This window comes from Pan troglodytes, chromosome 10, assembly GCF_028858775.2.
Source record: "Pan troglodytes isolate AG18354 chromosome 10, NHGRI_mPanTro3-v2.0_pri, whole genome shotgun sequence".
NCBI classification, from domain to species: Eukaryota; Metazoa; Chordata; class Mammalia; order Primates; family Hominidae; genus Pan; species Pan troglodytes.
Window position 1 is genome coordinate 67,257,789 of NC_072408.2, and position 23,175 is coordinate 67,280,963.

Sequence of the window (23,175 nt, forward strand, 5' to 3'; positions counted from 1 at the left end):
AGTCAAAATTTCATTTCATATTTTAAAAATCTTTAAAATATTGTATAAAATTACATTCAGGCTATATGTATAAGCTATACATAAAACATAAATTTCATGTTTACACTTGGGTCTCATCCCCAAGAAATACTATATATATGCAAATATTCCAAAATCCGAAAAACTCTTATCATCTGCAAAACTTCCAGTCTCAAGCATTTTGGGTAAGGGATACTCAACCTTTACACAACCATTAACTTTCATTAAACAAAAAAATGTGCCACTGCTATACACCAATAATGACCAAGCTAAGAATCAAATCAAGAACTCAATCCCATTTACAACAGCTGCAAAATAAATAAAATACCTAAGAATATACTTAACCAAGGAAATGAAACATCTACACAGGAACAACAAAAGACTGATGAAAGAAATCATAGATGATACAAGCAAATGGAAAAACATACCATGTTCATGGATAGGAAGAATCAATATTATGAAAATGACCAAGCTCCCCAAAGCAATCTACAGATACAATGCAATTCCTATCAAAATACCAACATCATTTTTCACAGAACTAAAAAAAAAAAAAATCCTAAAATTCATATGGGACCAAAAAAAAAGCTCAAAGAAACAAATCCTAAGCAAAAGGGAAAAATCTGAAGGTATCACATTACCTGACTTCAAATTATACTACAAGGCTATAGTAACCAAAACAGCATGGAACTGGTACAAAAGTAGACACATAGGCCAATAGAACAGAATGGAGAACCTAGAAATACAGCCAAATACCTACAACCAACTGATCTTTAACAAAGCAGATAAAAATATAAATTTGGGAAAGGACACCATACTATTAAATAAATAGTACTGGGAAAATTGGATAACCACATGTAGAAGAATAAAACGGGATCGCTATCTCTCACCATATGTAAAAACTAACCCAAGATGTATTAAAGACTTAAATCTAAGACCTGAAACCATAAAAATTCTAGGAGAAAACCTAAGAAAAATGCTTCTGGACATTGGCCTAGGCAGAGAATTTATGACTAAGATCCCAAATGCAAATGCGGTAAAAACAAAAATAAATAAATTGAACCCCATTAAACTACCTTTATGAAAATAGTATGGAGCTTTCTCAAGGAACTAAAAGTAGAGCTACCATTTGATCCAGCAATCACACTAGAGGATATCTACCCAAATGAAAAGGAATCATTATATCAAAAAGACATCTGCAGGTGTATGTTTATCACAGCACAATTCACAAATGCAAAGATAAAGAATCAATCTAAGTGCCTATCAACCAACAAGTGCATAAAGAAAATGTGGTATATATACACCATGGAATACCACTCAGCCATATAAAAGAATGAAATATTGTCTTTTGCAACAACTTGGATGGAACTGGAGGCCATTATCTAAGTGAAGTAAGTCAGGAACAAAAGAACAAATACTACATGTTCTCACTTATAAGTGGTAGCTAAGCTGTGGGTATGCAAAAGCACACACAGTAGTCAGCTTCTATAATAAATAGCATCATTATCCCCCAATGCTCCTTAAATCATCTTAATTAGATTTAACTTGGAGTAAAAAAATGTTTTGTATTGGTAGGATGGTGGAAATTATCGAAGGTAAGAAAAATAAAACGCATTACCAACTTAACGGTAGTACGTGAGGCTGTATTTTATTCATTGTAAATATTCTGAGTAAAGTTCATTTTCATTCTTTTAGTTATCCTTTTTGTCTTTTACCTGAGATATATGTACATTTCTACCTTTAAGTTATGATATTCAGAAGGCTCCTTTATCTTTTAAAATATCTTTTCAATCAATATTTCAATTCAACAGTTTACAAGTCTTTTCTATACATGCACAGATAAGAGAAATAGGAGAAATATTCAAACAGATTTTCGCACTGTTAACATTAAATCCAAGGTACTATGGGATAAGTCAAACCAAAAAAGTATGTCCTTTCAGCAACAATGGTCAGCAAGTTTCTGAAAACTTACAAAACTGCAAAAACAGAAACAAGATCAAAAGACTGGGTTAAAATCATTCCCTTTTAATTATGTCAGCTACTTTCTATACACTACTCTAACAACACTGTTGCTAATGGCAGACTAAGGAAAAATAATAATTATTATAGCAAAACCTATACTTAAATAGATTCAGAGAAACATACACATACACAAAAGAAAATAAGAATACTGTGATAGCCTTTTGAAATGTCAACTTGGATAAGCTAGTAATGAAACACTAATCTAGATGTTGCTGTGAAGGTATTTTGTATGTGATTAAAGTCCATAATAAGTTTACTTTAAGTAAGAGATTACCCTAGATAATTATGGCCTGATTCAATCATTTGAAGGGTCTTAAAAGCAGAGTTGAGACTTCCCTAGTAAAGGAGAAATTCTGTGTGTGGACTGCAGTTTCAACCTGTGCCTATGGGTTCTAATCCGCCCTTCCTGATGGAACAGCCTATGAATTTCAGACTTGTCTAGTCAGCTCCACACTCATGTAAGCTAACTATTTATAACATATATCTCCTACTGGGTCTGCTTCTCTGGTTGAACCATGACTGATACAAATACCATGTCCATACAACAATGATACTGAAATCTTTCCTAAAATTGCTTAATGAATAAAAACTTCCAAATTTATTAAGACTAAATAGCATTAAGACCAAATAGACTATTGCCAAAACACATATCAATGCTTCAAACACTTTCTAGAAAAAGTAATTGATAAATGAAGACATACAGAGATGGAAAAAAATGGACAGTACAAGTCTGAAACAGAAAGCCATATTGCATAGGATATCTTTTTATTTATTTATTTTTTTTTTAGACAGAATCTCATTCTGTCACCAAAGACAGAATAAAATGGTACAATCATGGCTGACTGCAGTCTCCAACTCCTGAGCTCAAGTGATCATCTCACCTCAGACTTAAAAGTAGCTGGGACTACAGATGCATGCCACCATACCTGGCTTTTTTTTTTTTTTTAAAGAAACGCGGTCTCACTATGTTGCACCAGTTGGTCTTGAGCTCCTGGCCCCAAGTGATCTTCTTGCCTCAGCCTCCCAAAGTGCTGAGATTACAAGTATGAGCCACTGCATTAGGCTGCACAGTATATCTCAATAAAAGGTTTAGTAACTCACTAATCATTAATTAGCAATTATCTTTAATAGAAGGGTATTTACAAAGGCATACAAATCATTTACCTATATGTTCTTCTAATCCAAGATCTAATCCATCACCATTATAGACATATAGACTATAAAAAGAATTCTATATTATATATTACTCATTCAACAGAAATGACAACTACAGTAAGATCAGTTATTACCTCATAGACAGAATGTTTTTACAGCTAGTGTCATGTTGTAAATGCAGTATTTCAGACTGAATTAAACCATAAAACACATATTCAGATGGTAAATCCAAACATCAGAGATGTATACAGGAAAAAAAAGTGAAAGACCTATAAGAAATAGTTACAAGAGTAGAAGAATTTGAAAGTAATATACAAAAAAAAATTTTTCTCTTCACATATAAAACATAAAAGATTTATTCAACTGTATAAGATTATTAAAAAGTTCTACTAAAATCTTATAGTATTATCAAAATACAAGCATGACTGCTAGTTTAAATAGATCAAATATAGGAGAAAAGAATTGTGTACTTTCTGTTCTAGTCTGTACACTGACTTTTTAAAAGGTGACACTCTGCTCATATCAGAGTGCCTTTGAGACAAATTTTTAAAAAGAATCAAATACATTTGGAGATTTAATTCCATTTCCTCTGTTTATATTCTCAACTACTCAAATGAAGGAGGCAGATAAATATGAGCTATATCTAAAATAGTAGATATGATGTTATCATATTTTAGACCACACCTGACTGCATAAACAAAAATGTATGAACACTGCATCATATATATACACAGAGATATTACAAAGAAAATATATTGTTTTTTAATCTGTCCAGCACCATGAGAATATGCTTTACAGAAAGAAAAATAAAGTTTCTAGCATTTTTTCATGTAATATTCTATTAATTCAACCAAAACTTATAATGTGCTAGTACAAAAAAAAAGGGTTCAGTGGAATAGACAAACTACCCTAGAAATTTCAAGTGGAAAGATTTAATATAGGGAAATTTCTAATTACAAAATCATAATTGAAAGAGCTGGAGGACCAAAAGTTGAGTCAGGGAAGTGAGGAGTGGGATCAGCAGCTTTCCATTTACTCTCCCACCAAAGTGATTCAGAACCAGAAAGGAGCTGGTGCCTCCCTTCCCAGGGTCAGGAAATGCATGGTTTAGTTCAGTGGAATATTTGTTTTGTGCATCAAAATCTAGGCCAGTGAGTCTTCACCTTAAGAATAGATTGCTCTGAGAATCTAAAAGAAGTTATGAACTTCTCTCCTAGGAAAGTCTATATACTTATACGTGCATGACTTCTGTACTTAACCTGAGGGGTCTCATAAGATGCTATTTCAAAGTTTTATTAAAGAGGATACAAATATAAACAAGACAGTTTCCCAATCCTAAAGCTCACATTCTAGAAAAGATACAGAGACAAACTTTTATATCACATAAAAGATTTGGAAGATTAAAATACAAGTACAGTGAAGAAAAGGATTACATCATATTTTAAAAAAAAAGACTTCACAAAACTAATGATCCTAAGGTAAGCTTAATATATGACACAGAGCTTGCAAGAGAGGAAAGGTAAGAAAAAGAGGAAAATGAGTATTTAAACAGCACCATATCAAGCATATATACACATTTAATCTTTAATAGTATATATTATCATTTTAATCATATATACATAATTAACTATTGTATATATTAATATACCTGTATATAAGTTATATAATATGTATGCATGTATATGTGCATATTCACACTTGATTTTCACAATACTTTTTTAAAGTATATATTATTACCATTTTACAAATAAAGAAACAGGTACTTGAAAGGCTAATTAAGTTGACCAAGGTTACATAGCTGTTAATGGTGAAGCCAGGATTCATATCCAAGTCTGTATAATTCTTACTAGGACTTTCCAGGCAAAGAGAACAGCATATTAAAAGCTACAGAGTCACGAAACCACAGGATGCGTTTAGGGAACAGCAAGTACTTCAATATAATTGAAAAGTAAAGAGTTCAAAAGGAACATGATGATTACAGACACTCCAGTCCTAACTATACTGAATAAACAAAAAGACTTGAGAAAGACTTATACAGGTAGTTATCTGGCTTATGCTCCTAGATGAACAGTGATTTTATTAAGTGCGAAAAGAAATAATAGTTCAAGGGTGGAACAGTAAAAGGGGAGATATGTTTTAGAGATGCTGACTTTAAGTTACATATTGATCAAGGCAGGAAGGCTCCAAAGAAGGGTCAAGAATGATGGCATAAATCTGGATATCTTCAATTAAAAGATTTCATCGAAGTGAAAATATAAAAGGATCAAGGACAAAACCCTAAAAACAATTGTTAAGAGGAAGGGAGAGAGAAGATAAGTAAAGAAGTCAAAAGGGAAGATCAGAATAGTAGGAAAGAACCAGGGGTATGCAGTGTCATGACTGACAATGAAAAAGAGACTAGCTAACAGTATAAAATGCCACAGACGAAACTAAACAGTAATTAACGAAAAAGAACAGTCACTTCAAAATTTGGGATTAGGCAGGCTAGAGGACTGACAGAAAAGCTCAGTATAGAAAGAGCCATTTAAACTGGGCTATGAAGGAAGAGTGTGATCTGAACATGCAGAGATGGAGAAAATGTTTTAGCTGAATAGCACAACCAGAACAAAGAAACAGAAGTAGGAACAAATTGCAAATATGTGCCGGGAGGTACAAAGTAATTTTCAGTTTTACTGGGCCACTAGTATGACAAGGATAACAGTGAATGAAAAGTCTACAGTCTGGCTACTACCAGATCACAAAGGCCCTTGAAAGAGAGACAAAAGAACTTAGGGTAGTTCTAAACTAACTACTATGTAAAGATGACTATATAAAAATTATTTTGGAAACCATGTATAGAATGAATTACAAGGCAAAGAAACCAGTTAAATTAGTATTATAATAGCCCAGATGAGATGTTAAATCTGACCTACTTGATCAAAGTGAAAAAAAGGAGGAGGGTTGATGCAAGAAATAGAAAAAAATTGACTACAGGTTGAGTACTCCTTACTCAAAATGCTTGAGACCAGAAGTATTCAGATTTCAGAATATTTACCATCCCAAATTTGACAGTCCCAAATCCAAAATTCTCTAATAAGCATTTGCTTTCAGCATCATGTAAGTTTTGGATTTTGGAGCATTTCACAGTTTGGATTTTTGGATTTGGGATGTTCAACCTATAATGGTACTTACCAAATGCAGTTGTATTCAGTTTTTGCTAAAAGTTAAATAACTGAATTAGCTAAAAGTCAATATAATTTTAAAATAAAGAACATCTGACATACCAAAAATTTATTATCCTCATCAAAGAAAAAACCCAAACTGTAATTTAATTGAGGTAGTACCTATAGAATTCATGATGAGTATTAGAAATTCCCTTTGTGACAATGTCATTTATAAATCTCTAAAATGTTCAATACTATGAAGAAGGTCAGTTTTGGGGTTATTGTTATAAAAATATATTTGAACCCAGGCTTTTTCAGTTCTCAGACATTTGTTAATTTTAACGTCTACTCTGCGTGATCTTACAGAGAAATATTTAACATTACTTACCAAACTTGTAAATATATCACTGTAAGTTATAAGCTTATGAAATATGGCTTCAATTAGCCTTTAGGAAAACTGATACCATATCTCTGAAATTTCATTTCCCGTAAGTCTTAGCAGGTAAGCAAAACATAATTAAAAATTTAATACCTAATACAAACAGCTGAAATTTCTCTAAATTACACACATAACTGTATATAAACCTTTAAAAATATACATATAATTTTCAACAGATGAACACAGGGATTATAGCACAGATTCTGTAACATTCGATTTTTTTGTTAGCTTACAAAAATCTTAACTAATATTCACAATGGGCAAAACAATAAACAGTTTTTCCAAAGTAAATTTGACCGGTTAAATTTCTATACTCTCAAACATAAAAAAATCACTGTCCTTTTATGAAAATGAAAAAAATCATTTGCCCCAAGACCTTGAAAGGCTGGTTCAGACTCAAGAACCTAACAGTACTCAGCAATCTGAATAAGGCAAATATTACAATCTACCCCTCAGCCAAGATCTTTATCAATTTATGAGTTACACAGGGAACTGCACACTGTATATGATAGAAATAGGAAAATGTGAAACATTTTCCACCATTCATATAATTTATACCCTTCCCATTAAGAGAAAGAAAATAGTTATTTTCCTCATGCACTTGTGAAGTATGATTGCCTGTTTATTTCACTTTACTGTAGGAGATTCTAGAAAACAAATATATCTCTTTGGTTTACACCCAGTGAATCCAAAATGACATCAGGTTTATTCAACAGTACTATCATTACCAATAATAATTCCCTTTCTTTTTAAAGAAACATAACTCAAAAATTCTGAAAATCATATATATTACATGATTAAATATACACACACAAACATACATACATACAATATTCAATTACATAAAGATGCCAAATGTCTTTAAAAATAATCAAGGAATATAAATTCATAAATTACTTACATAGGTCATGGATCTAAGAAAAAAAGAATTTTTTGGAGTGGTGAGAGAGGGCATCCCTGTCTTGTGCCAGTTTTCAAAGGGAATGCTTCCAGTTTTTGTCCATTCAGTATGATATTGGCTGTGGGTTTGTCATAGATAGCTCTTATTATTTTGAGATACGTCCCATCAATACCTAATTTATTGAGAGTTTTTCGCATGAAGGGTTGTTGAATTTTGTCAAAGGCCTTTTGGGCATCTATTGAGATAATCATGTGGTTTTTGTTTTTGGTTCTGTTTATATGCTGGATTACGTTTATTGATTTGCATATGTTGAAACAGCCTTGCATCCCAGGGATGAAGCCCACTTGATCATGGTGGATAAGCTTTTTGGTGTGCTGCTGGACTTGGTTTGCCAGTATTTTCTTGAGGATTTTTGCATCGGTGTTCATCAGGGATATTGGTCTAAAATTCTCTTTTTTTGTTGTGTCTCTGCCAGACTTTGGTATCAGGATGATGCTGGCCTCATATAATGAGTTAGGGAGGATTCCCTCTTTTTCTATTGATTGGAATAGTTTCAGAAGGAATGGTATCAGCCCCTCCTTGTACCTCTGGTAGAATTCGGCTGTGAATCCATCTGGTCCTGGACTTTTTTTGGTTGGTAAGCTATTAATTACTGCCTCAATTTCAGAGCCTGTTATTGGTCTATTCAGAGATTCAACTTCTTCCTGGTTTAGTCTTGGGAGGGTGCATGTGTCGAGGAATTTATCCATTTCTTCTAGATTTTCTAGTTTATTTGCATAGAGGTGTTTTATAGTATTCTCTGATGGTAGTTTCTATTTCTGTGGGATGGGTGGTGATATCCCCTTTATCATTTTTTATTGCATCTATTTGATTCTTCTCTCTTTTCTTCTTTATTAGTCTTGCTAGAGGTCTATCAATTTTGTTGATCTTTTCAAAAAACCAGCTCCTGGATTCATTGATTTTTTGAAGGGTTTTCTGTGTCTCTATCTCCTTCAATTCTGCTCTGATCTTAGTTATTTCTTGCCTTCTGCTAGCTTTTGAATGTGTTTGCTCTTGCTTCTCTAGATCTTTTAATTGTGATGTTAGGGTGTCAATTTTAGATCTTTCCTGTTTTCTCTCGTGGGCATTTAGTGCTATAAATTTCCCTCTACACACTGCTTTGAATGTGTCCCACAGATTCTGGTATGTCGTGTCTTTGTTCTCGTTAGTTTCAAAGGGGATGCCCTCTCTCACCACTCCTATTCAACATAGTGTTGGAAGTTCTGGCCAGGGCAATCAGGCAGGAGAAGGAAATAAAGCGTATTCAATTAGGAAAAGGGGAAGTCAAATTGTCCCTGTTTGCAGATGACATGATTGTATACCTACAAAACTCCATCGTCTCAGCCCAAAATCTCCTAAGCTGATAGGCAACCTCAGCAAAGTCTCAGGATACAAAATCAATGTACAAAAATCACATGCATTCTTATACACCAATAACAGACAAACAGAGAGCCAAATCATGACTGAACTCCCATTCACAATTGCTTCAAAGAGAATAAAATACCCAGGAATCCAACGTACAAGGGACGTGAAGGACCTCTTCAAGGAGAGCTACAAACCACTGCTTAATGAAATAAAACAGGATACAAACAAATGGAAGAACATTCCATGTTCATGAGTAGGAAGAGTCAATATCGTGAAAATGGCCATACTGCCCAAGGTAATTTATAGATTCAATGCCATCCCCATCAAGGTACCAATGACTTTCTTCACAGAACTGGAAAAAACTACTTTAAAGTTCATATGGAACCAAAAAAGAGCCCGCATCACCAAGTCAATCCTAAGCCTAAAGAACAAAGCTGGAGGCATCATGCTACCTGACTTCAAACTACACTCCAAGGCTACAGTAACCAAAACAGCATGGTACTGGTACCAAAACAGAGACATAGACCAATGGAACAGAACAGAGCCCTCAGAAATAATGCTGCATATCTACAACTATCCGATCTTTGACAAACCTGAGAAAAAGAAGAAATGGGGAAACGATTCCCTGTTTAATAAATGGTGCCGGGAAAACCAGCTAGCCATATGCAGAAAGCTGAAACTGGATCCCTTCCTTACACCTTATACAAAAATTAATTCAAGATAGATTAAAGACTTAAATGTTAGACCTAAAACCATAAAAACCCTAGAAGAAAACCTAGGCAATACCCTTCAGGACATAGGCCTGGGCAAGGACTTCATGTCAAAAACACCGAAAGCAATGGCAACAAAAGCCAAAATTGACAAATGGGATCTAATTAAACTAAAGAGCTTCTGCACAGCAAAAGAAACTACCATCAGAGTGAACAGGCAACCTACAGAATGGGAGAAAATTTTTGCAATCTACTCATCTGACAAAGGGCTAATATCCAGAATCTACAATGAACTCCAACAAATTTACAAGAAAAAAACAAACAACCCCATCAACAAGTGGGCGAAGGATATGAACAGACACTTCTCAAAAGAAGACATTTATGCAGCCAAAAAACACATGAAAAAATGCTCACCATCACTGGCCATCAGAGAAATGCAAATCAAAACCACAATGAGATACCATCTCACACCAGTTAGAATGGCAATCATTAAAAAGTCAGGAAACAACAGGTGCCGGAGAGGATGTGGAGAAATAGGAACACTTTTACACTGTTAGTGGGACTGTAAACTAGTTCAACCATTGTGGAAGTCAGTGTGGCAATTCCTCAGGGATCTAGAACCAGAAATACCATTTGACCCAGCAATCCCATTACTGGGTATATACCCAAAGGATTATAAATCATGCTGCTATAAAGACATGTGCACACGTATGTTTGTTGCGGCACTATTCACAATAGCAAAGACTTGGAACCAACCCAAATGTCCAGCAATGATAGACTGGATTAAGAAAATGTGGCACATATACACCATGGAATACTATGCAGCCATAAAAAAGGATGGGTTCATGTCCTTTGTAGGGACATGGATGAAGCTGGAAACCATCATTCTCAGCAAACTATCGGAAGGACAAAAAACCAAACACCGCATGTTCTCACTCATAGGTGGGAACTGAACAATGAGAACACATGGGCACAGGGAGGGGAACATCACACACAGGGGCCTGTTGTGGGGTGGGGGGAGGGGGAAGGGATAGCATTTGGAGATATACCTAATGTTAAATGACGAGTTACTGGGTACAGCACACCAACATGGCACATGTATACATATGTAACTAACCTGCACATTGTGCACACGTACTCTAAAACTTAAAGTAGAATTTAAAAAAAAAGAATTTTTATACAAGCACAGTTGACATCATTTCTAATTAGGCCATAAGCATATATTACAATAATGATACAATACTCTAAAGTGCATTAAAGGTACAAATGTCTTAGCAGTAGAAACACACTAATATCAGAATCTAGCACATAAGATCCCCATATGCTTCCTTTTCACATGAATAGTTTTTCACTTTTGAGAACATTACGGCATCAAATAGCAGAATATATGAATAAAGAGAGAAGGAGGAAGGAAAGAAAGAAAATTGAAATTATAAATTCAATGGACAGATTTACATCACCTTAGACAATAAAGAAGTAGTGAAATAAAAGCCATATCTGAAATTACTCAGATGGCAGAACAGCCAAAACGTGAAAAAGAGGTTAATGGACATAGTAGAGAGAGTTTTTTTAATTTTTTTTCAAAAAAAAAAAAAGCGACTTTACTAACACTAACTAGAGTTCCAGAAGGAGAAAGAAAATGGAGCAACAACAACATTGGTAAAAACAACGGCCAAGAATTTTCAGAAGTAATAAAACTTCCCATAATTAATTTGTTGAGCTTTTTGGGCTTCTTAAATCTAAAGATTCAATCCATACATTCAGAAGCCCAAAAAATTCTAATCAAAGAAAATAAGGTATCTTTACGTAGTATATCACAGTAAAACTACAGAACAATTACATAGTGTTAAGTCATAAAGTGATCCAGAAAGAAAAGAGCAATTATCTTCAATGGAACAACAACTAATGGAATCAACTAACTTCCCAAAACAATTACGGAAATCAGAAGATGGTGGAGTAATATCTACGTTGTGCAGAGCAAAGAAATAACTGTCAATTTAAAAGCTAGAGGAATCTATCTAACAAGAATAAGTATTTCCAAACAAGCATAATACTGCTAATAATAATGTCTTGTGGAGTTATATATATAATATCTATATTTATATATAATATATAGCATATATTATGTATTGAGTATGTATTTCATATGCATATACAATACTTATATATATACACATTTAAAATGCTACACGATAGCATAATAACAAAAGAATAAATTAATAGATTTCAAATGTTCCACATTCTTTGTATTTTTCAAGAGGAGGCTAAAGATACTAATTAGTTTCAGGTTTTAGTGAGTTAAGAATGCTTATGAAAATTTCCAGGGATACTACCGAAAGAAAAGAAGCAGAGTACATAACTTCCAAACTAATAACTTTCTTTGGCCAAAAAGCAATCAAATTAGAAAACAATAACAATAAAAAGCAATCAAATTAGAAAACAATAACAATAAAAACAACTGGAAAAGCCCCATACTTGGAAATTACGAAATACTTTTTAAAAAATTCAAGTATCACTTCATCTGAAAATTGTAATTTAAAAATAAAATTGGCAAGATACAGTTAAAGCAGTAATCAGAGGGAAAATTATAGCCTGGGATACTTCTGTCTGAAAAGAAAGGTTAAAAGTAGTAAGATAAGCATAAAATTTACAAAATTAGGAAAAATATAATAAACAATAAAATAGACAATAGAAAATAATGATCATAAAAGAGAAATTAATCAGAAAACAAATATAAAATTGACAGTGTATCTACATTGCCAAAAGTTAACACTTGAAAACATGCTCTCTGTTTCCCTCTGTCTCTGCTGTAAAGCTTTTTGTAAGCCCTGCCTCCCTTAACATCATAGGCGTTTGCCTTGCTAATCCTGAGTTGGACTCAAACACTGCCTGTATCTGATATTCTTCCTAGCTATAATGCAGTACCTACCTCACTCTCTCTATCCCTTTATTACACGCTATGCTTGCACTCCATATCTCCCCTTAAAAGTGTATCCTAGTCATAATTAAGTAAGAATCTGAATAATTATTTAATTTCTGTGTACCTTACTAGTTTGCAAAAGCCAGGAAGGCAAACATCTTGTTTGTCTTGTTTGTTCCCCATTGTCTCACCTGTGTTGATATACAATAATTTGTTGAATGGGGGAGAAATCAAACAATAGAAGGTTGAACGTAAACAGTCTTACCTCCTAACATCAAGCAGGATCATAACCAATGAGAATCTAGTTTGTCTTTTAAAAAATCAGGAGAAGTAAATTTCACAAATTTAATCAAACATATTCCATCGACGCAAAATACTTGTGTTTAGATTATAAGACCAAGGGTTGAAATTACTTTAAGGTTGCTCCTTTAGGAACCTAATGGATTGATGAGTTGAGTAAATGTTTATTCGCACATTTAATGTACAATTCTATCAGCAAATGTTTCCTTGAAATAAAATTAACATTGTGTTCGTAAATTTTTAAGAGATGGATGAAGGAAAGTAACAGTTGATTTACATAACTAAAGCATTTCTTAATAATCAAATTGTGTGTAATATTTGATTACAGTATTTTGTCAACGCTGTCTTGTCAGCCACATTGAATTAAAGTTTCCTCCAAACCAGCTAAATCACCTTTTATCCACTTTTCTATGACCTCAGACTTGACAGATACAAAATGATCAAACTCTTCATATCTTTAGCAAACTTTCTATAGGATTAAGTTTAAGTAACCTATTGATTCACAGTTCTAAAGTATATCTCTAAACATCTTTGTGTTCTAAGTACTTTAGGCAGTCTCTGTGATTTATTCTAAAATTACTTGGGAAGGTCCATTAACTAAAACAATCTATGTGAGGAGGTCCACAATAAAACTAGCCTTTAACACAGTCACTCCAAAAAAAACAAATCTAGAAGATTTTCCGTTTTAATGTAAATGTAGGAAATTTTCATTATTAATGAAATTATTAAATCATTATTAAAAATTTTTATTAATTAAATCATTATTAAAAATGATTATCACCTCAGCAATGCTTTAATAAGGAAAAAAATTAATGCATACTAGCTGCAAGCCAATATAATCATGTAAATTAATACAAAAATCAGAATTGGGACTAAAAAAAACTTTGATTAGGCACAACAGCAATACCCAAATCATGGAGGATTTTATAACTGCAATTAGTTTGTAAAATTTATTCAGGAGATTCCTAATAACAGGTACAAATCTTTAGTGCCCAACACAGGAATTACAACAAAATATTCAGAGGAATATCATAAGTCAAAATTACAACCTCCAAAACTATAATCAAATCATGTTTTATTGATATTCAGGAATCCACAACAAATGAAAACATAAATCCTACACATTTCTAAACTTTAAAATCAAATGTCACAAACAGGTAACATTTACTGATCATTCACTGTGTCCCAGCCCTCTCTGGTGCCACTTAAAATAATGGAGTCATGGGTGGCAGGGTTGGTTGGGGGGAGCAGACACTGAGAGTGGATGCAGGAAAAAAAGGTGCTTAAGTCATCTAAGAAAGATATGATGGTGGCTTTTGACTGAGATAGTGACCAAGGAAGTAGAGAGAACTGAAAAGATCCCTGGTTTGAATGAACTTAGAAACTACAGAAATTGCTGATGGGTGGGATATGGAATAGATAATCACAAGGAGAGAATGGGCACAAAAAGGGGTTGGAAGATTCCAGAATCTCAAGAAATCATGGTACCCTCCCACTCCGCCTGCCACAAAGAGGAAGTACCACAAATACAGAAGAGAATACCACCAAGAATTAGAGACACCGTTTAAGAAGCTCAAATGCCCAACCTTTAAAAAGAGGGAGGAAGTACATGAAAACTCAACCTGAGTAAATACAAAGTATAAGTTCATTTAAAATACACATTAGCAACGACAGTATTCATTACGGGCATCAGTACAGAGACATCAAGCCAAATGTGCATAGGGCATATCTGTCAGAACCTCTGGTTGTACTTGTCCTGTAAGTCTCATGTTCCTGTGGGTCCCTCAACCCTGTCTGGCCACTTGAAAATTCATACAGCAAAAGCATTTACTGTTTCCAGCTACAGCTAGGCCCAAGAGTCCAATACAAGAATCTCAGGGGTAAAGGGAGGGAGGAAGTGAGTGATGGAGGTTATTCTGTTTGATTCAGGTCCAGTCTTAGTCTGTGACCTCCATACCAGACACTTGAGGTCAGATTCAAAAATTTTTCTTAGTCTCATATTGCACTATTCATCCACAGTAGATTTTAGGTAAAATCTACTCCCTCCTCCCTTCCCCATGCCATCCCTACTGAGTAAACAGGATGATGACTTCTACCCTCTGAAGATTCAGACACGGGGCTTGCTCTGAAGCAGTCCTGGATATAGCTCTGTGGCCAAAATAATGGAGCCCTCACTCTAATGAACAAGAAGAATTCCAGAACCAAAGGGGAGACTGATATTCTAGACTTCACAGATTCTATGAAAATGTGGTGTTATAGAATCTAACATTATAGAACAGTCTGTCAGTTTAAGGCTTCCTACTGATCTCTTAAAGGTACTCTGAGAACAGTACAGATGGTCATGAGATTCTTCCATGTTGTTAATATGTAGCTATAGTTTGTTAATTTTCCAGGTGTATGGTGTTCTATTATATAAATATAATCCAGCTGGGCACGGTGGCTCACGCCTGTAATCCTAGCACTTTGGGAAGCCGAGGTGGGCAGATCACGAGGTCAGGAGATGGAGACTATCCTGGCTGACATGGTGAAACCCCATCTCTACTAAAACTACAAAACATTAGCTGGGCATGGTGGCACACACCTGTAATCCCAGCTACTCAGGAGGCTGAGGCAGGAAAAGCTCTTGAACCTGCGAGGCAGAGGTTGCAGTGAGCCGAGATTGTGCCAGTGCACTGCAGCCTGGGCAACAGAGCAAGACTCTGTCTCAAAAAGTTATTATTATTAATTATTTTTAATTTTTAATTTTTAATTAATAATTAAATTATTAATCATATAATTAAGTATTATATAATTAAGATTGGGTATATATTAATAATATATAATTATATATGATAATATAATTATGTATGATAATATAATTATATATAATTATATATGATAATATAATTTATGTTATATTATATAATATTATAATATCTATTATATTATATATAATATAATATAATATATAATATAATATTATATTATATATAATATAATATATTATATAATATAATATTATATTATATATAATATAATATATTATATAATATAATATTATATTATATATAATATAATATATTATATAATATATTATATATTATATAATATATTATATTATATATTATATAATATGATATAATATATATTATATATTATATAATATATATTATATAATAGAATTATATATAATATATATTATATAATAGAATTATATATAATATAATATAACATAAATTATATTATTATATATTATTATATATAATTATATTAAATTATATATAAGTATATATAATAATATAATTATATATAATAATATAATTTATATGTAATTATATATAATAATATATATAACATATAATATAATTAATATATTATATTAATTGGGTATATATATTAATTAGGTATATATGACCTCAAATATAAAATTTGACACTGTTCAGAGTTAAAGAGCATGTCTTGTTCTATGTTTATATTAGTAAAATTAGTAAGTAAACTGTTAATTTTAAATAATCTTTCAAGTCACAGAAACAATATACATTATCATCCTAATTAAAATAGCTTTGCTGAAAATACAAGAATATTCACTACAGGTCTGTTTGTAACAGCAAGAACTGAAGTGAAAATAACTAGTTACATTAATAATAGTATATCCTTAAAAAAGAGTACTATGCGACCACTAAAATGAATTTGGAAAATCTATAAGTACTTCTACAGAAAGTTCTCCAAATTATTGTGGAAAAAAAAGCAAGGAGTATTACTATGTATATATAATACACTGTCATCTCTATTTAAAAAAATAGACACGACACAATTGTACATGCCTGGAAGATATTGGGATGGTTAAAAAAGAATTTATAAAACTAGATGCATCAGAAGTGAGACTAGAGAACTAAGATAAAAGAAAAATTTTTCACTGTATATCTTTTGCATTATTTCCCTTTTCTTTCATACCCTTATACTATATATATATATGTACATACGTGTGTCTCTCAAAAACAATAAAAAGTATATTTTCTGAGGCCAAAAAATGTAATTCAAGATGGATAGCTGATGAGAATTGTATATACTGGTATAAGAATGGTAGGCAATGATTCCTACTGTTTCTGAGCTAAATGGAATCTAAATTTTGTTTTATTTCCAGTGGTTTTTTTTGGTGGGGCGGGGGGCGCTAACTTAGGATTATAAAGAGTCAGAGCACTATCTTCATATTATAGAAAAAATACTCATTGCCAAACCTTCATTTTTTAGCAGTATCAGAAAATCCCTATAGCACTATTTTCAAACTATTTTACTTTTCTCTAAATATATCCTAAAATATCCTAAAATGCACACCACAGTCCTTAAAAAGCAAATTCAGATTCAGATAGAACTGATAAAGCAGGTACCATAAAATACTGTTAGAAAAAGCAATGTGAACAGTAATTGATTATTAAAAGATACCGAAAAAGACAAGGTTTCTCTTAAGAATTATAGTTCTTCACATTAATATTTGTGTTCTATGTTTTTAGAACCACCGTAATTTATTAGATTAGTACTGTCAGTTATACCACACAGTTAAACCAGGCACCATAATTCACCTAGTAAAAGCTATTCATGTTACAGACACTATGACCAGAAAATAAAATAATAAACTGAGAATTCAAAATCTCAAAGAATTATTTAGATATCATCTAGTCTTTCAATTTATAGATTTGCTAATTGAGATTCACAGAAGTTACATAGTTAGCTGAAGGCAAAGACAGAAATCCTCACTCCACAACACGGATATTTGACTCTAATCCACACTATAATAAACCTAATCTTCAGAAGCATAGCAAATATCACTGTATACTTCCTATCATATGCATTAATAAAAACATGAACTGCAATAAATTACTGAAAACCCACATCAAGACTAGTATTTATATGTACAGTAATAATTCACAGCTTTATAGAAGCTATCATTTTAGGCGTCATTTTTAAAAACTGGCTCCAGAGTAAAAGAAGGTGAGTTAATAACCTAGGAGTTAAACAGAAAATACAAGATGTAGCAAAAAGAAGATATGTGACAAATTTCTATTCAAATAATCTGTGTAAAGACACTACAAAATTATTGGACTTCAACAGAAATCTGGTTTATGTCCTGACAAACATGTCTAATGTAAATACAAAGACAGACGGAAAGTTTTTAAGCATTACCTATACTGCCTACCATAATGCACATATGTGACTATGTAATAAGTCACCTTCAAATTTTACCTCAAATATAAATCAGACAAATGAATTTGATTAACATTCATTATTACTAGGTACAAACTACAGATTAATCTGAAGAAAAATATTGAAACAATTTTTCCTCAAACAAAAATTTGTGGACTCAGGTTCTGAGCTCTCATAGATGTGTAACACAGATTCTACTGGAAAAACAGGGTTAGTAAGGAGAGTAATGGGATATTAATAAAATGACCGATCTGTTGTCCTAGGTTTTCCTGGACAGAATGGAGAATGGAAAAATTGAACCATGAAATCAAAAAGGCATCTGTCTTCCAGGTTTCTCTCTGCCAATGTCTTGAGAAAAATGTTTGAACTTTCCTGTTGGCTTTGTATGCAAATAGCTCCAGATGCAAAGTGAACCACATCTAAGTTATTTGGTTCAACATCTGCTGGTCCAATTCCCATTATTCCTTCTAAAGGGTCAGCTTGTGACAGACAGTTTAGTTTGCCCTCTATATAAGCTGTTTGGAAGGAGCTAATTTGGATTAAAGTATCTATCTGGATAGCTTGTTTTTCCCTTTGATGGTCAATGCATTCTAATGTGGTCTGTGTAGTGCTACAAGGAACTTAGAAACATATTAGAAAGGACACTATTCAAGGTTTTGCCTCCCACTTCGCCTTCTAGACAATTTATATTTATACAGTTAAACATAAAAAGTGAACAGTTCTTTGCCTCTAAAACAGCACCACCCACATTGTACACAATGGCAACATGACAACGCTTTCTGACATAATATTCTTTTCATATAGCTGCTATCAAAGATTTGAACTTAAAGTTCCTGATGAAAGTGTTTGCCAATATTAACAACACATTTCATGAGACATCCTGTCCTTTTAGATGACAGCCTTTATATGGCATCACTGAAAATGAAATAAGGTGCACGGGACATGGCATTTGGTGTCTGAAACACAGTAAATTTTCAAATATATGCTAAGTGAGTGAATGAATAAACAAATGAACAAACAAACCAAAGAATTAATTTAAATAAACTCCATGGATTCTGAAACTTGGAGTCTGCTACAATGAGAAAATAAAATAAAATACATGTAGTAATACCAAACTAAGACTAACTTCTTAGAAATTGCAAGGTCAAGTCATGATACAGTCCTTTCAAATCAGTACAGGTAGAGAATTTACATTGGAGGGGGAAAAGGAAGAAATCAGAATACACACACACACACACACACACACACACAGACATACATATATATATATGCGCCTATATTCTTATACACATATATATACATATATACATATATATTTATATATAAGAAGATAGCCATTCATTTTGAAAAGTCTCTGCTCTTATTAGTTTACTAAAAAGTAGAGCATTACTAGCCTTATGAACATTTATAAAAGACAGTTACTTGTGAATAATTTCTTTTAAAAGAGATTTCTTAGCCAAAAAAAATTATTAATTTTTTTATAAAATACAGTGCTATCAGTAGCCAACTCAAAAACTTTCTTATGTTAGATGCTCTGCAAAGTTGGAGATGATTTTTCTTTGGAAACAAATGTTTAGAAAAGTAAGTTAGAAAAAAAGAAGGCAAAAGAACTACATACTACTCTTATTCCTTCTAGACCTGTAATATATTAAACTAAAATTTAGTCTAGTCTCTATTGTTACCTACTGGCATACAGCAGGACCAGGGAAGAGATGAGAAAAGGTCACCAAAATAGCTGTTGTTTCTTTCAGAAAATCTGTGACTGCTCTTGTTAATCATGATTTCCAGGTCATATGTTTGCATTGAGAATGACCAGGAAAGTTAATTGAGCACCAAAAAAAAAAACAGCTTTTTAGCTGCCTTTGAGTAATTAGCTAAGATTTCTGAGATTAATATATTTTTGAAGGCAAGTTTGGTTTTGCCTTCTTTCAACTTATGATAGAAAGACTAATTATCCCCAAAGAATTAAAAATAATCAAGAAGAGTTAACAAAGTAAATCTGCTCTACTCATCAAGAAATAATTACTACACATTGTTTATTAAAAAGGCATAGTGCTATGCTAGACACCAAGGATTCAACAGGTTTAAAACACAGTCACTGCCCTCCAAATCTCAGACTAACATAGACATAAAGAGATGGGAGTCATACTAATAAAATATTTAAAAATACAAATTAGACACCCATGTTTATAGCAGCATTATTTGCAATAGTCAAAGGTAGAAGCAACCCAGTGTCCATAAACAAATGAACAGATAAACAAAATGTGGTCTATATAGGCAATGGAATATTATTCAGGCTTAAAAAGGAAGGAAATTCTGATACATGCTACCACATGGATGAACCCTGAGAACATTACTCTAAGTAAAATAAGCCAGTTACAAAATGACAAATACCATATGATTTTACTTTATAAAGTATCTAGAATAGTCAAATTCATAGAAAATAGGATCCTAGTCGCCAGAGGCTGAGGGAAGGGGGCAATGGGGAGTTGTTTGCTGGATACAGAGTTTCGGTTTTACATATACAATACTGAACTGTACACTTAAAAATAGTTAAGATGGTAAATTTTATGTTTTATGTGTTTTACCACAAATTTTAAAAATACAAATTAGCATATGCTAAGGACCAAACAACTGGTACAGAAGTAAAAGAACGGTAAACTCAAAAGAAGCAGCAGTTAATGAGATGCAGAACAAATTCAGTGATAGCTCCATACTTTTTCTTGAAAGAAAAATAAGACTCAAGTAAGTGGATGGAAGATGAGGTAAGTAATACAATCAGGAGCAATGACAAAAATATAGGAACAGCCAATGGGAACACTATGTGTATCACAGTTTGGCTTACAGGCTTCAAGCAGAATAGCATGGAAGGCAATGTGGAGGGTTAGGCTATGAAACAGAGAGGAAAATGCTTAAAGAAAGGCAGTTCTTCTCCTTGGCTAGCTTTCACTAAAATAAAGTAATAATTTCTAAATGTTTATGGAGAGTAAAGGAATTAGGAAAAGAGCTTGATAATTTCATATTCATTCATCTCGTATTTACATTCTGCAATTCCTATGACAATAAGGGTGTAAAGACACATTTTACAGGTTAGATATCATAACTTAAGGAGATACAGGCCTAGAGATAATACTTTGTATAAAGCATCAGCATGCACATTTCATTTATTCTTACTGACAATTCATTAATTTCATCAACATTGCCTATAAGCTAGCATTTTAAGAGTTCACTATGTAAATAATGCTAACATACAGTAAGATGCATGTCTTGAGGCACCTCAACCCATTGACAGAACTGCAGGCTATACAGACACTTTAAGAAATACATTAATTATCCCAGTTGCTATTATGAAATCCTCCTCCACCTACTGGCCTGTCCTGAAGCAGTAGAATCACTAGGCTCACCAAACCCACCTCATTCTTTACTTAACAAAATCCTTTATCCTAACCCCAAGAATGAAGATTTTTATTTTCCCCAAAAAACTTTAGAAATGTAAACCAAATGTTTCTTAGCGCTCTACTTGGATTTTAAGCTGTGGTAAAGCTTGGTTAATCATCATGTCTTTTTAAAATATTTTCCATATGGATTATAGATAGCTAAGATACAGGTAGGTGGGAAAAAAGGAGAAAATTAGTCTTTTCTTCAACTGAAAAGAATCTGCCTTAGATCTCTTAAGGGTTCCTATCTTCTCAGGTCTTTACTGTGGAAATGATTACATTGTTAGCTACGTAAGCTGTTCACATCACACTCACCTAAACAACTTCCAGCTACCTGAATCAAGAGGCGGACTTCTCCAGTCAGAGGAAGACAACTAACAAAGGAAAAAGATAGCTTTGGCTGAGCAAACATGCACCATGTCTTTAACTTCAGCCCTTAGCCATGTTTGTTATTCTCCATTTCTGCAAGTCACTGAGAAAATCTAGAAAGAGTTAATTCTTCAGATCTAATTTTTCAAAGGGAGTGAGGGAAAAAAGAGTGTGTGAGTGTGAGTGTGTGCATGTGTGTGTGTGCCAGATGATTTGTCCTTTAATTCCAGTTTCGCGAAGGTTTGAGAACTTGACCCACTAATACACAGACGTGCAGATGTGACATATAATATTCACTCCTAGAGAAGAGGAATTAGATAATTTGCTCATAATATACAATTTTTTAGTACTTTGCCACAGTTTTATTATAAGAAAAGAGACTCTGTTCATGCTTTCATAAAAAGTAAAGAAGTACAATTTGCCTTAAACTTCCAGTCTACTGAAATCATTTCCTCAAAAGCCACTTATGACCATCTATGGTTTTTTTCTCAGCCTCCAATCTCATTGACCTCTCTAATGCCTTTGGCATCAGTGCCCATAGCTTCTTTGAAATTTTCTACTTCTAATTTCTGTGTTGCAGCACTAGCCCACAATCCCCTTACTTCTCAGATCTCTTTTACCTCCTCCTATTCCACACCTTTAAACATCCAAATTAATCTACTCAGCCTTATTCTATCTATGTACTCTTCCTCCCAGCAATCTCCTACAACTTTAAGTGTCATTATCAATGGGAAAACTCCTAAACCAAGAACTCCAGCCCTAACCTTTCTTCTGAGTTTCAGGTTCCTTAAATATATCATACATGTCTAACATTAATTCATTAAGGCTCCATCTGTCCAAATCCAAGTCTCAAATTCTCTATTTCTGTTCATGGTAACACCATTCTTTCAGAACCAGGACTTGAAACCTCAAAAATCAATTTTAACTCCTCCTTCACTGTCACATCCAGACAGTCCTGCTGATAACTCTTTTCAAAAAACCTGAGTTATTGAAAAAGAACTGAAACAGAATCTGAAAGAATACACTTCATCCCTAAACACAGTTATGTGTATCAAATGATAAAACTTTTTAAAACCATTTTGTCATCCACACAATGGAAAGAGTATAGTTGCTCTGCCTACTTTACAATAAACAAATGCATGACAGCACACTAAAAATCCTGAGCCATTTTATAAATAT

The 23,175-nt window shown here is 33.1% G+C and overlaps 1 protein-coding gene across 18 annotated transcripts in view; it reads right to left on the reverse strand.

The window, feature by feature from the left end:
* CCDC91 (coiled-coil domain containing 91) overlaps positions 1-23,175 on the reverse strand; it is a 355,144-nt gene that overhangs the window by 263,510 nt on the left and 68,459 nt on the right. Inside the window, exon 1 of one of the 18 annotated variants that reach the window (XM_054663383.2) lies at positions 15,080-15,187. The exons of the other annotated variants lie outside the window; for them this stretch is intronic. The gene's annotated coding sequence lies outside the window, so the exon portion shown is untranslated. Of the gene's footprint in view, positions 1-15,079; positions 15,188-23,175 lie in introns of those variants that run through there. 18 annotated transcript variants of the gene reach the window in all.